Consider the following 16,519-nt stretch of genomic DNA (forward strand, 5'->3'; position numbering starts at 1 on the left):
ACCAACAGAGATCGTGCAAAGTTAAGACAAGCACTGATACAGCATTGCTCTGCACAAAGCTAATATCAGGTACAACAACAATGAGATCGGTGCAACCAATGACAACACTTTTTAGCGTTTTTTTTCGATCACTTTCTTCCCGCTGGTTTTGTTAACGTTTAGCGAGATCGTTTTCAGCCAGACAGTAACAGAAGTGTAAGCTTGCGGCCAGCCCAGCAGTGTCTGATTAATTGTATGCTAAGCTCTTCATATATATGTACATATGTTTGTTTGTGCATCTACTGCATGTCACGAGCTTTCCGGTAGACTACTTGTAGCCTCACCTTACTATGATTGCTCGTGTGGAATACAAAGGTGCACAACATAAGAGATACGTACATGGCAGTGTATAAGTGTAATTTCATGTACGTATATTTTCTTAATATGTGACGTCACTAGCGCTTTTATTTTCTTTGCTGATTTTCGGAGCGTTAGTCACTAGGGAATTTAGCCGGTTGTTTAAATGGCAATAGTTGCACTTATTATCACAGTGTGGTTGATTGTGATATAATAAAACCGACATGGTCGTGCACGCTCATGAGCCCTATATCAGATAAATAAAGATGGATTATACCCCAGCTTCACGGTAATAAAATTCTTGGAATGCATGAAAAAGGCTTCTTCCTAAAGAATGGAAGCTGCTTCCATAGGGGTATTTCGTTCTGATTTTTGTGCCGCATTTTTTACACTCGTTCAGCTTTGCACTCGTTAGAAGCTCACGCTTGAAGTGGGTATATATGTTATCTAACCTCTTTGAAGTCGGACAGGGAGTGAGGAAGCGAAGCAAGTTACTTAATTCACCTTTCCTATACAATCGATTTGACGTTACCGGTACTACCCGGATTTAAGTCTGACCAAGGGTTGTATATTCAAGAGCATTCCGCAACAGTATTTTGGGAATATATATGCGGTTACAGCAGCAACAACAACGGCGTAGAGCATTAGCAGATTTTGCAGACATACTATTAGTAGAATGCTAATAGAATGCTCTTTAGTGAAGACTTCAATCCAAAAACGATTGAAACCCCATTCTATCAAATTGCAAACCGCAAAAAATTAGTTTCCTTATACCTGAACATGGAATCCCCGTTAATGGTATGTCTGATAGATTTCAATAAAATCATTAAGAAAATAATGGAGCTTATATGAATTGGAGAGACTATGGATGCTCTATTTCTAGAACCACGCTAATTATTTAGAACAATTAATTTTTTGGCTGAAGAATAGTTAAGAGTTTAAAAATATTCTGTTAGACCTGTAGAAAAATATGACGGCCGACGTACCCAAATGGACTGATGCGTGACCACCAGCCAAGATTCGGAGTACGTAGGTTCGAATCTTCGTGCAACACCAGAATGAAGAAGAAGTTGTTTCTAATAGCGGTCACCCCTCAGAGTCGGCTTGAAACTGTAGGTCCCTCCATTTGTGGAACAACATCAAGACGCACACCACAAATAGGAGGAGGAGCTCGGCCAAACACTCAAAAAGGGTGTACGCGCCAATTATATATTATATATTTTTTAAAATTTTTTCAATACTCTTAACCTAAAACGTCAAATTAAGGCTTGGTTTGGCGCTATGTTACTCTTTTGGCTGCACTGTTACCCTTTAAAGAGATTGATGTATTTATTTACCAAAGCTTTTTACAGATGGGTCAATATCAACCCAGATGAGACCCAGATTTCATGTGCTGTTGTGATAGAGTATGGCGAAGTTATCAATTACTGTATATTGTTTAACTTTGTCGATTCCCTCAGCAAAGGACGAAATGGAGAAACTTTTTAATTTGTTCTGATAGCACGTCGTCTTTCCAAGCAATAAAGAGATGCAACCAAACATACCACGTGTTTTAAATATATTTATTTCCCACCCTCGCAAATTCAAACATATGCGTACTCCTGATCTCTTAGATATACGGAACAAAACGCTTGCTGACTAAACGGCCAATGATATGGTTGTTACACCTAACATGTCTTATAACGTTCTTTTTAAAAAGAACATCTATTGTCTTATTACATATACATGAAAGGAAAATAAACTACTCTCGGAGGGATGCAGGTATAAGCATCGTTATTGCTCAGTTAATTCTACTCGAACAAAACCCTGCTTCACTGCCTTCATTCCGACAAACTACCTACGCCATATACACGCCTTTACCTTGACGTCACTATTATCACAAACTATCATACTCTTACAGCTACTTGTGCCCGTTTTGTGATTTTGTATTCAGCATTAATCATCTCCTGATACGCTGCCCGAAACTTGAAGTCCAAAGACAACATTACTTCAACGATATCAATCATTTCGAATTGTTAAAGAACTCGACGGCAACAATATCAGTAAAATATACATTAACTAAAAACTTTGACCTTCTTTGGCCCATTGGATGCCGCTCTAATCAACATGCCAGCTGAAAGCCTCCGAAGCTGCTTTAATTTTAGTTTATATAATAATTTTATTAATAATAAAATAAAATATTTACCAAAACATGTGGGACTTACTTAAATTTCTCATCGAAAACAATGACAGCCTTAAAAACTAGGCAAAATAATCTTTCATCGTTATCTTGCCACATAGCGCAGAAGTCTTTAAAATATTCGACGTGCCTTTAAAATAATAAAATAAAATTCGCTGGAAGATTTGTACACCAGCCGCATGCTAGCGATTGCCTAGTGTGTAGAGGGATAGCTTAATTTAGAGATAATTATTATGTATATTCAACTCAACGGTTGAATAAGTAATCCTTTATAATTTATCGAAATGGTTATGGCCGTTTTCATTGTCCGAAAGTTACAGCATCTAACGGTTTCCAAACAATTCATTCATACATAACATAACTGCAATATCAGAAGCATTCTCAATTAACATGCATGCGTTTATGCATTTGTTATCAAATATTTCTCCATATACGCATTAAGAAACAGTTAGAATATTCTTAGAGAAATTTCTTTTAAGTATCAAATTGAATTTGTTCTCTAAACCCAATGCTTTTTTATTACATTAACCGTTACTATGCTCCACAAGAACTGCCCCATAAATATCTGTGCATTTATGAAAACATTAAATTGCTGTTATAAAATACAACATAAATTTCACACATTTACATTGACCATGACACAACGCTTCTAATGCTTGAGGTCAACGTCGAAGCCCATTCATAAAATGTCTGCCAACTACACTATGGAGACAAACAAACAAAGAGCGTATAATATACGTACGTGGATTTATGTAAATGAGGAACTTAATGTGGCCTGTAGGAAATATATGTACATAGGAATAGAGTGTATGAAAAATTACATTCTCAAAACAAGTCCAATTTCGCTAACTTCGTATTGGTTCTTATTATCGACTAATTTTTAACCAAGTGAAATTAGAACCAGGTGGGTATTTCCACGACAGAGCCCGGATTTCTATCCACTAAAGGAGTTACAAAGTTATTGGAGAGTTCAGAGAGTTACAAAGTTATTGGAACTTTAAGCCGTGTTTTTTTGATAAATTGTATTCAAACTCTTTTGAAACTCTCGGATCAAGTTGCACTACCGAACTATCAAAAAAGCGATGAAGAAAGTACAATTGATTCTTTCGGCATTGGACATTGCCGTATACAATTTACCAGTTCCAATTATTTAGGTGCAGTTCGGATGCTTTAAATATCTGTTCAAAATTGTTACCAATCGTCATAACTACAACGAAAACGCCACAGAGCGACAGGATACTAACAAGAGGGTAGCAGATGAATTTTGCTGTATTAGGGAATGCAATAACATTTACTATAGTTCACATAATTTCACTTAATATTTTTATTTTTGTTTCATCTAAGAGATAATAAAATTTAGTTTATCAAGACGTTGAGTCAATTATGCTGAAAAAATGGAAATTTTTAATTTAAAATACTTTTGCTCTTCAATTCGGAAAATACTTTTATTTCGTAGACTGACAATGCTGAGTAAAAATGTATGTCATTATATTTGCGTATGTGCTTTGTGAAGAAGAAGGATTAAATTTATTGGTTTTAACAATAGCTGGTTTTGTTGAGCAAACAAGGTATATAAATTTCGTTCGCGCAATGAAATTTCTGCTGCCAAAACACTGAGAATATTGCAGAAGGCCCTTCAGTGAGTAAATTTTTTCTGGTGGTAAAAACAGTTCGAAAGATCTGACTATCCACTGCAATTAAAAAGCAATGCATCAAGGAAATCAACGATATGGGGCTCAAAAATTGTTGCTGTACAATATTTTGGCCAAAAATAATTTCGAACCAACAGTTTTACCGCTTCACAAACTGAAGCCGAAAATGGAACTAGTTCGGCCATGTCTTAAGAAAAGCACAAGGTGACATTGCTCCAATGGGCTTTGAATGGAATCCACAAGGTACTCGGAGAAGAGGCAAACCTGCCGTAACTTGAAACGAATTTTCAAAGCAGGTTATCAGCTATTACTTGCACGTTTTTCTTCTGCTCACATTTTTCTCTCAGTTTTTCTCTTACCCTCTTTCTAAAAGTTCTTGCCGAAAAGATTAATGATCAAACTTAGTATGAATCAGCTGGAATACAATTCATTAATCATGTCATGTTATCATTAACAAAAGAAATCAAATTAAGAATAAGTACCGGCAATTAAATTGGCTAATCGGACGAGCATCAAACCTATCACTTTATAATAAGGTGACTATATGTAGAACAATTATTATCCTCCTATCTGGAAATACGGAATAAAAATATGGGGAACGGCAAAAAACACAAATCGTCAGCTCATACACCGAACACAATCCAAAATATTACGAAATATAACGAATGCTGGTTGGTTTATTTCCAATGAAGCCTTACATGGTGACTTAAACGTAGACACAATCCAAGAAACAATCACAAAATGTAGCACTAAGCATATACAGCGACTGTCAGCGCACCAAAACGAACACACCGACTGATCTAACTATAAGATTTATAGTGTAATTCCAAAAACAAAACAAAATAATAATAATAATACAGGGTGGGACATAAAGCGTTTGCTTTTTGAATTACCTATTTTTTTGAGAATGACACAAATGCCATGTCAAATGTGTTCATAATTTACTTAAAGGTTTGACATTTACGAAATGGGACGCTATACGCTTGAACAAAATTTTGAAATATTGAAAACCTATTTCCAAAATGGTGAGTATTCTTCTTCTTTTCTGATGAAGCTCATTTTCACATCGGTGGCTACGCCAATAAGCAAAATTGTCGGATTTGGGGCTCAGAAAATCCACACGTTACTGTAGAGAAGCAAATGCATCCACAGTGAGTCACTGTTTGGTGCGGTTTTTGGTCTGGCGGCATCATCGGGCCATTTGTTTTCGGAAATGAGCGAGGAGCCGCGGTTACAGTAAATGGCGAGCGTTACCGTGACATGCTCAACGAGTTGTTTCCAAAAATTGAAGAGGATGACATGGAGGACATTTGGTTTCAACAGGACGGTGCAACTTGTCACACTGCCAAAGTTACATTCGAACTTTTGGCTACCGTTTTTGAATTCCGATATCAATTGGACGCCTCGGAGCTGTGATTTAAACCCGTTGGACTATTTTTTGTGGGGAGCCGTTAAGGACAAATGCTATGCGAACCATCCAGAGACGATTGATGCTTTAAAACACGAAATCGAAATTGCCATTCATGAAATCGGAGCCCAAACAATCGAAAATGTGCTTAAAAATTGGGTTGATCGAATGGCCTACTGTAAAGCCAGTCGTGGCAGTCATTTGGACGATATTACTTTTCATTCATAAATGATATGCCGATTCAAAAAACTAATTTTACATGGCCCACCCTATACTACTAGTAATAAAAACATTTCCATTTGTGGAACAACATCAAGACGCACACCCTAAATTGGAAGAGGAGCTCGGCCAAGCAGCCAAAAAGGGTGTACGCGCCAATTATATATAATAATAATAACAGATTCTTCTTACATTGGTAAAAGAACATAATATTATATATCCTAATTGTACAAAAAAGACATACTGTTAATGTATAACAGACTGTAATAAAAAAGGATATAAAAAAAATGATGTAAATTTTTCCTAGAGGGTTTTTAAATAAATTACATTGTTGTAAACCGTTGCCACATAAGAGTTCAGTGCCCAAACAATTATTTTGTGTATCCAAATTGCCAAGCTTTCTAAGCCAATACTTATGTTGTATTTACGGTATTTTTGGTTGTCGCATATGAGTTAACTTTACGTTGGCGATTGTTGCGTAAATTCTTATGAAGACCTTTTGTACTAATTACAACTGCTGTAAAGTTGATTACAACTGCTTAAAAGTTGCTCTTGTCCATTTTTCTCGTATTAGATAACATTGATACACTTGTACATATGTGCGTACTCTTATTCCCGGGTATTATAACTTTCTGCACGTAACGGATGCATGTCACTATTGGCAAAGGGCCAGTTGGTGTTGAATGTAGAGAAAATAAGAAAAGCAGTAATTTTCGAAAATGTGAAAGATGTAAAGTTTCTCTAACTATTAAAGTTTAATATAAAGGATTTTATAATTTAAGAAAATGCGACTGCTGCAAAATTCTAGCACACGGAAATGCTACCGCCCACCATTAAATAAATGAATACACATTCCGTCTTTCACTTTATTTCTACCAATTTCAAGATACATTTTCAATCCAGTCCAATTGAGTTTGAAAATAATGAAATTGAAACATTATATTACAGAATTTTTTAAAAGTATTTATATTATAACGAAAAGTGAAAAATAACAATATTTCAGTAAGTCACCAAAAAGGCAGTAACATTCCAAATTTGATAGAGAATATGACCTCAATTAGAGATAACTATATGCACACCACAAATAGGAGGAGGAGATCGGCCAAACACCTAACATAAGTGTACGCGCCAATTATATATATATATACATATGCTAATTTACTACAAATATTTGTCTGTATATGCCGGATATATAAAGTGTGCGATCGGCTAAACTATAGAACGCACATTGACATGTTGTCAGTTGGAATAGTTTCAAATAACTTTAATATGGCACATGTTACTTCATATTTAATCGAAAGGATTCAGGTTCAAAAGTTTTATTATAAAGCGCAAAAAAATAACTAAAACTTCAGTATGCACAAAATATTATTATATAAATTCAAAAGAGTACTTATGAAAATTTATTTAAAACAATTTCCCTATATTTGAGACATCAGGATAAATATTCGAACAAAGCTCTATATTCACAGCCATTTAAGATATTTATAACATTAGATAAATCCATTTAAGAAGAGTTCATCTTGTACCAAAAACTAAGCTAATAGCGTAAGTAGAACTAATTAATTGAATTAACCACTGAAATAATTAACATCTTTAAGTACTAAGTTAGCATACAAATCGAGTGATTGTGATTTAGCAACAGAGTCCAAAAACCCCCTTTTTTATCCTTAAAATTGTCTTAAAATGTCAAATTGTCATTATGAGCGCCGAGGCATACGGTCTCCTCAGCAAGGATGTGCGGAAGCCTGTGACTTGGCAGAGTAAAATACCGCAAGACAAAGTACATGCGTGCACGCAGTGTATGTAGATATTACAGAAGCAAATCTGTTTCGGTGAGAACCATATAAGTCGGTGTATTTGGCGGCAAAAAAATAATAATTTTTTAACAAACAAACGTAGAAGTCTCTCAACTAGACAGTATTCGTCAACACCCTAAATTTGCGCCCAATGAAACATGATCGACCTTGAGTATGTATCATAAATGTTTAGTTTATTTGAAATACAGATTCAAAGACTATTAAAATAATAAATTATAAGGGTGGTTAAATGTTGAATGTGAACCACACCTAAACGTCAACGACATTTGTTCTTCTTTCTTTAGGGTTATTTGAAAGAAAAGGTGTACATCGATAAGCCAGCAACAATTCAAGAGCTAAAGGATGAGATAATTCGGCACATTAACGGCACAGAACCCCAATTATGCCTCAGCGTCATCGAAAATTTCGACCATCGGATGGAGGTGTGCCGCCGAGGCCACGGCGGCCATTCGACCAATATTTTAGAAGTTTGCAATAGCTCAGAAAAGAAACCCACTGATGCAGATTTATAAAACTTATTGCCAATCCGACCAATGCTAGAAGCTTTATTATTTTTTGCTTTCTTAAGTCCAAGTAACATTTCGTGCATTTCCAAGTAACACTTCGTGCCACTCTAACTTCTTTTAACCATATACATACAAGAGGATCGACTTTTAATATATAGTACTCGATCGGATTCAAGATTAAATGTTCTTAAGAGATTAAGATGGTCCAGCACAAAAAAAGAAATTGCCAATAAGTCACTATGCTATAATTATTAAACACTCTGAATACTGGAACCGGAGTTGACGCCATGGGTTTCGAGGTGCACGGTTTCCGGAGGCAGAATTAGGTTTTAGATTTAAGGTTTCTCACTAAACCCTGAACGTATGATGTCGAGTGAATGTGCGTTTGCAATCGAAGCGTATTTCAAGGCTAATGATTCTTGTACAACTGCTCGTTGTAGTTTTGTTTACTTAACAATATTCAACGTTTACGTGAAGACTCAAGTGAAGATTTGATTGGTTTATGGGTACATATGTAGATTCCGGGCAAAATGTTCGGTCGCTCGCAGCCCACGACCTCACCACTTCAAAACTCAAATCGTGCAAGCGCTTAAGCCTAAATTTCTGCGAGACACTGTTGGAGTGATTTTGCTAGGTAAACTCAATCTTTTGGAGTGGTGAGGACCATTTTCATATGAATCGAAGAATAAATAAGCAGAATTACCGTTATAGGTAAAACAACAAAAGCCACTTCATAGTCTCAAAGTAATGGTTTGGTGTGCATTGTCAAGCAGTGAAATAAACTAATTGGATCATATTTCTTTAAAAATCGTCGCGGACAAGCAATCTCTATGGAGGATGTCTCTAAGTGGTGCACGCTGAAAGATATTTTGATTAAAAACTTTTTTAAAACTCCGCACTTGTCTTCTTTGAAATAATTATTGAAATATACTTTATTATTAGTAATTTGTTTTTTAAATTAGCTTTCAATTCATAATTCTGCCACCGGATAGCCTGCAAATGGGGTGAGTTATATCAGTATACGCAAGCTTTTCATTTACATATATTGCAGAAAATCTGCTCTAACAACCGACAGAGAATCACGCAGAGCAGTTCCTTCAAATCATGGTTTCACTCAGAATTCTCTTTCATTTTTTGTGGGCATACCAATTTTAAGCATAATAACACTGAAGTATAGCGACCGCCGTAGCCGAATGCGTTGTTGCGTGACTACCATTCGGAATTCAGAGGGAACGTAGGTTCGAATCTCGGTGAAAAACCTAAATTAAGAAAAAGTTGTTTCTAATAGCGGTCGCCCCTCGGCAGGCATCTGAGTGTATTTCTGCCATGAAAAAGCTCCTCATAAAAATATCCGCCGTTTGGAGCCGGCTTGAAACTGTAGGTCCGTCCATTTGTGGGAAAACATCAAGACGCCCACCACAAATACGAGAAGGAGCTCGGCCAAATATCGAGAAATGGTGTACGCATCAATTATATTGTATATATACAGCCGGGATGCTCTTTGTGCTGTGTAAGGTGGTATCGACACAGAGTTAGGTTTGTATGCATTTTTCACACATCTTTTTCATATATCTATTCACTTGTATTATTAACCAGATCTGAGATCTCAGTAATGTCATTCTATCAATCTGATGGCATTAGGATTAACTCTTATACACAGCTTTATGAAAGCTTATGTTGTTGCACATAGTTGGGGCAGATTGCAGGATCTCTCTTGTGAAAGTCCCGTCAGCTGATATGGATGCATCCATTCATCCACTTGATGCAGATACATATATGTACATAGCTGACATTTAGAGCATATGACAGGTGTGTACTAGATCTTTTCGTCCAATTTTGGTACGTCTTGGAGGTCCACATTTACATGCTGACCGCTCTTAGAAAATTTTTTTCTATCGTTTCAAAATGAATTTTGTCAGTCAAGCTTCATTTAAAAGAAGTAAAATACGTGCGAAAGAATTTCACAACCTGATTTTATATACAGTCGAGTCTCGATTATTTGTAACCCGCTAAATCGAAAATCGCGATAAATCGAAAAACTTCTATTCCCTTGAAAGAAATTCGTTAATTTGTAAAAATTCCATACATTTTGGTCCCCTCGTTAATTCGTAGTCTTTTTCACAACTCATAGAATATTAAACCTCTTATAAATTGAAATTTTGTTTTCATAACTTCTTATAATTCGTATTGCAATTTGAAACTTTTTGTCATTAAATTATTAAATAAATGTCGCTGCGCATGTTGAATTTTGCGCTTCTCACACTGTTTTCGTTTAGTTTGTCGAGTTTTATTCTAAGCGCAACATCATTTCTTAGAAATGGGAAATAGAGGTACGCATAAGACATTATCAATCGCGCAAAAGCAAGACATTATTTCAGCCATTGATAATGGAACAAAAAAAATTGACGTGGCAAAACAATTTAATATAGCTCCATCAACAATCACGACAATTCTACATAAAAGAGAGTTTATTCTGCAAACATCATCTCATAGTAAACTGAAACGTCAGAAACATGCTGAACATCCAAATGTAGAAAAATCTGTACTCTTGTGGTTTACGCAGTGCTGTGAGAGTAATGTTCCCATTGCCGGAGAACTTATATTAAAAGGCTTTGCTTTTTGCCAGAGCTATGAACATAACAGTTTTTAAGGCAAGCAGTGATTAAAAACTACGAAGCTAAGGATATATTTAATGCAGATGAAACTGCGTTGTTTTATAAGTGTTTACCAGATCGAACCTACTGCTGTAAAAATGAAAAATGTCATGGGGGCAAGCACAGTAAGGAAAGAGGCACTTTGTTATTTCGCGTAAACATGGATGGCACGGAAAAGCTTAAGCCCTTGCTTATTGAGAAGTCAGCAAAACCAAGGTTCTTTAAAAACATTTCTTACTTTCCAGTGCATTATTGGCACAACAAGAAGGCCTGGATGACATTAATAATTCTTAACGAATGGCTTCAAATATTAAATGACCCCATGGCAGCTAAGAATCGAATGATATTGTTATATATAGACAACTGTACGGCGCATAGCGTAAATTCTCATTTGAGCCACGTAAAGATTGAGTTTTTGCCACCTAACACCACATCCAAGCTGCAGTCCTTTACATGGGCATTATAAAATACTTTAAATCCTTATACCGCAAGGAAATGGTTATTAAACTAGTTAACAGCATTGATCAAAAGAAAAAGTTTAGTTGCACAATGTTAACAAATTGCTTACAAAGCTTGGTAAAATGTAAGCATTTCGTGCATTCCAAACTGCTTCCGTGCTTGTGGTTTCAATATCACATTAAACAATGATTATTTAGAAGATAGTCAATTAAACATAGATTATCTGTGGGAAGCTATATCTGAATACTCTGAAAATGCCGGATCTTTCGAGGAATATGTTAACGTTGACAATGGCATTGCTGTAACTGGTATGGTAACAGATAACGACATTTTGGAAGAAGTTTTGCATGTCATTAATGAAAGTAACGAGGATGATGATGTCGCCGAAGGAATGAAACTTTAACAACCACACAAGCCGTAGCGTTAGTTCATCGATTGAAACATTTTCTTTCAACAAATGATATTCAAGAAAGTGTCTTTGATAGCCTTATTAGTTTTGAAAATGAAATAGAAAAACTTAAAGAAAAAAGTATCAAACAATCGAAAATAACTTTTTTAAAAACTAACTTTATGTTATTAAAAAATTATGAATTTTGTTATTATAATTTTATTTACTGTTCAATTATGATTTAATATGAAAAACGTTCAATTGAACGTACTTAAATATTTTTTTTAATTAAATTTATTAAGTATCCATGATGAAATATAAAAGCCTCGTTTATTTGAATTTTTCTTTTTTGAGCCTCATTTAATCGCGATAATTTGAATTTCTGTGTGAATAAAAAAAATTACCCCCTTGCCATTTCGAATTATCGGGGATCGACTGTAATAAATTGCATACATATTTACTAATAGTGAATTAGAGCAAATTAAGTTAAGCCGGTAAATATGTACGAGGGTTACTCCTTAATATTTTGTGCCTTTCCAACATTAGGGGTGATGAGCTGTTAATTGATTTTCTTTATAAAAAGTTTGGTACTTTTAAGCGTACACTTATATATAACGTTTTCACATACGATCTAGGTATATATGAAAAAAGTTCAGTAAGTTAAAAAATTCAGTCCGACCAAAAGAACGTCTTTCCTTCCAAGTTTTAGTAGAAAGTTTGACAGTTTTCTCTTCGGACTTGTCACAAAACGCTTTGCAGTTCTCCAGCGTTCTAGACTAGACCATCGCTCTTTATGTAAATTGCATACATAATCGCTGGTCCAATTCATGTTCAGGGCCTTCAATGCAGCCTGACTGTCACTGAAAACTTTCCCGCTCCATCTCCTCTCGATTGTCACCTCCTCTCGCTCCATCTCCTCCTTTGACGTTGAAGCAATACACTTAGGCTCTATCAAAAGCAAATACAACTAGTTCCAGCGTGACCTGCAGGATGATATTCGTGACGGCCATCCAAACTCATTTGTTTTACGTGTTGGGCATTAGCGAGACCACCAAACATTCAATATTACATAAACACTTGTTTATCGAGAAGATTTGTTTTCGTTGAATATCGCATAATTTGGCAATTATCCAGAAAAGGGCTCGTCGATTGGTATAAAGAAATGTTGAAGAAATTGAGCCTCGGTGCCTAAACGGACGTCTATGATGTGGTAACAGCTGACATATGAGAAAGAAAACCGCAATTGACATTATAAATGTTCCAAGACGAGCTTAATACGACAAAAGTTGTTTGCGAAAGAAGCACTTGGTCACAAATCTGGTCGCATTTAAACTGTACCACTAGAGAAACTGAAACCTTCAATTCTGAATAATACACAACCATTTCTTTTGTTGCCAGAAGTTTTCGGAGAATTAAAGAAAACCAAACGCCGAAGGTGAATCATTTTTCATTCAGACAATACCAGCTCTGAGGAATCGGCTCCACAAGAGAGATTTTGAGCACTGAAAAGATCGAATTAATGGGTCAATCGCCTTACAGTCCTGATTTGGCACCTGATGACCTACAAGTAGAATATTCTCAAAATTAATGAAGGGATTTTCATTTTTATTTTACTGTGTTTTCATTATTGAGCGCAAGATATAAAAGACAACCCTCGTAAGTATAAATTCATAGTTTAGAAAAACGTTCAATTCGCACATTATTATTTCGAATTAGTAGTTTTCCGATTATTCATCAAAATATAAACACATTGTTGGGTTCGCACAAATTACTTGCATATGTCCGTATGTATGTTTGTAGATATCTGTGCACTCGTACTTCTGTACGCAAATGTACGACAGCAAGTCAAGTTCAATGACAAATGCGACCAATTAAATTTAATTTTTACAAATAGGTGTATTTGCTTATTGAAGATATATGTGCCTGAGTAGATAGGTGGTGGAAAATAATACAATTTTCACACTCTTTTTATCAACTGAAACTGAAAATCTGTTTGTGCTATTTAAGCGACAAAAATCATGTAAATTTATACAGATTCGATTCAACGGAGGAAGTGTAAACAACAAGTAATTAACAGTTAAGTGCCAAATAGGAAAATATAAAATCAAATTATAAAATCAGCGGAAGTCGATAGCATAAAAATTATAACAATATGAGAAGTTTATTATCATACTTATTGTGCATAAGCGCCGTTACGCTTTCGGTAAATACGTGCACTAAATATCTGCAATTTTTATAAACTTTTTCATTTTCCCTTCTATACAGACGACAGCACCTCAATATGTGGATCCTTACGCTACACTACCACCACAGTTTTCACAACTGAGCCACACGCCATATATAGGGTATGGACAAAATATTCGTATTCAGCCATGGGTCATTGGGCAATATGCTTACCCAAATTATCTGTACTACTCAAATTACTGGAATGATAATAATAATCCTTCCATAATCCTTACAATATAAATACGGATACGAATACTTATTGGAATGGATACGCATGGGTGAACAATTCATCGTCGATGGGTAGATAAAAAAACACAAGCGACCGAAAGTTTAGTCACTTTACTGACATTTGTACTTTATGAAAAAGTGTATTTAAAAAAGTGTTTGAAATGTAATTTATTTAATTTTATTAAAATATAATTTGTTAATTTAATACGTTTTTTTTTTTTGGGAAAAACCCGGGCTATTGCAGGGTACATTAGACAGTGGAAGACATATGTTTAAATAATTTGTTTTCGATATTTTCGAGATTTTGCGAACAGATTTTCTCTATTACGTTATGCACGCATCAACTATTTTTATTTAAGACAATTTTGCTTACAATACCGACTCTTAAAGCATTTGAGGACTCATTAGCAACTCGTGCGCACGGATTACGACAGAAAAATAAGCCGCTCCACTGTAAAGTAAAAACACTTCAATATACTTTCTCGGTGTCAGATATTTCAATGCCAACAATATTTATACAGCATTGATTGCATTGGGATTTTTCTTTCATATACAAAATTCGATCATGTACTTTGTATGGAAGAAAGGCTCTCAGCGAAAAAATTGTCACACATCAACATTATTTAGTTGTCCTATTTTGTAATTAGGCCACCGTAACCGAATAGGTTCAAACGTGACTACCATTTGGAGGCACGTAGGTTCGAATTTGCGTGCAAGAAACTCCACAGCGTGACCGCTCGACTGGCAATGGCAAACGTGTATTTGTGCCAAGGAAAATCTTCTCATAAAAAACATTTTCCATGCGGAGTCGGCTTAAAAATGTAGGTCCCTCCATTCGAGGAGCAACATTAAGATGAACACCACAATTAGACGAAGGACCTCTACCAAATGCGCAAAAAGGGTGTAAGCACCAATTATACGAGGTGTGTTAAAAAAATAAGGCGAGTTTTCAAATTTTGTGGCCCATGTACATTCGACTTTCGATTACTATTTTTTTTATGTTGATACACTCGTCCCGAGGATACGTTCACGGTTTCAGCAATATACTCGTAGTAAATTTATAATAATGTAATAAATAAAAAAAATTTTTTACGTGTTCGGCGATTTTCTGCTATCGAAAAAATGGATCAATGAAGTTGCATCATATTTTGTGTAACAAATGGAATTAAGTGCTCAAAACCACTCGGAATGTTGAGAGTGCATACGCTGAGAGTACTCTGAGTTAAAAAATGTTTACAGGTAGCTTTTCACAGAAGATGAATATGATCGAGAATATGTGAATGACGACGCTCGCTTTGGACGCCCCAGCACATCAACAATGGATGGAAATGTTGAGAAAGTGAAAAAAATTGTTATTGAGAATCGTCGAGTCACAATTACAGAAGTTGCTTTCTATATTACTGGAAAAAAATAAATAAAAATTAAATATAAATTAATTATATACACACACACCTCTTTTTTATTCCAAACCACATTGGTGCATAAACTGTTACAATAAAATGAACTCACATCATAAGATTTTCTCAAGAATGACCTGTTGATACATACAATCTTTAAATTCTATTCGCTATAGTAAGCCACCTGGAATGAACAATTTTTTTGGGGTTTTTCTTTTTTAAGCTGTCGTTGCAATGTCCACTTATAATAGCACTACAAATATCAAATAGGTATTTTTGATCCGTACTTAAATCTTTTTCACTGGATATATCTGGGAGTGTGAATATAATTGGTTTATAATTGACGAAAGAAAGCTTCTCACAATCCTTAAATTTTTTTCTCTATTTCACCGTTAAAGCTTTCAAACGTAGAGCCATCAATGTATTCAAACAAATGTCTAAGCGGTAGTTCATTGGGGTGTAATTGGCAGATGAACCATTGTAAGGGTTTTTGAAGACAATCTCCTCCAAAGGTTCAGACGATATCACTGGTATATGTAGGTTCTCAACGAACGCACAAGCACTAGATAGGAAACGGAAATAAGCACCAAAATGTGGGCAGTGTTATTTCTGACTAGAAATTAGCAACCACAAGGAAATATATATTTCCTACAAGTTTGCACCAACAACCAAGCGCTACATGGCAGGCAGAGCTATTTCTCACTGGAAATTAGAAACCACAAGGAAATATATATTTCTGACAAGTTTGCACCAACAACGAAGCGCTACAAGGTAGGCAGTGCTATTTCTCACTGAAAATTAGGAACCACAAGGAAAATATATTTCCTACAAGTTTGCACCAACAACCAAGCGCCACATGGCAGGCAGTGCTATTTCTCACTGGAAATTAGCAACCAGAAGGAAATATATATTTCTTACAAGTTTGCACCAACAAAGTAGCGCCACAAGGTAGGCAGTGCTTTTTCTCACTAGAATATAGAAAAAGGGCAATGCGTCACTTCCGTCAGCGTACGCCAGTGATTCACACGATTTTACTACCCATATTTT

The 16,519-nt window shown here is 35.5% G+C and overlaps 1 pseudogene; it reads left to right on the plus strand.

Moving 5' to 3' along the window:
* The first annotated feature begins 13,667 nt into the window (after positions 1-13,667).
* LOC129242748 (uncharacterized) lies at positions 13,668-14,280 on the plus strand (annotated as a pseudogene).
* Positions 14,281-16,519: the final 2,239 nt, after the last annotated feature.

This window comes from Anastrepha obliqua, chromosome 3, assembly GCF_027943255.1.
Source record: "Anastrepha obliqua isolate idAnaObli1 chromosome 3, idAnaObli1_1.0, whole genome shotgun sequence".
NCBI classification, from domain to species: domain Eukaryota; kingdom Metazoa; phylum Arthropoda; class Insecta; order Diptera; family Tephritidae; genus Anastrepha; species Anastrepha obliqua.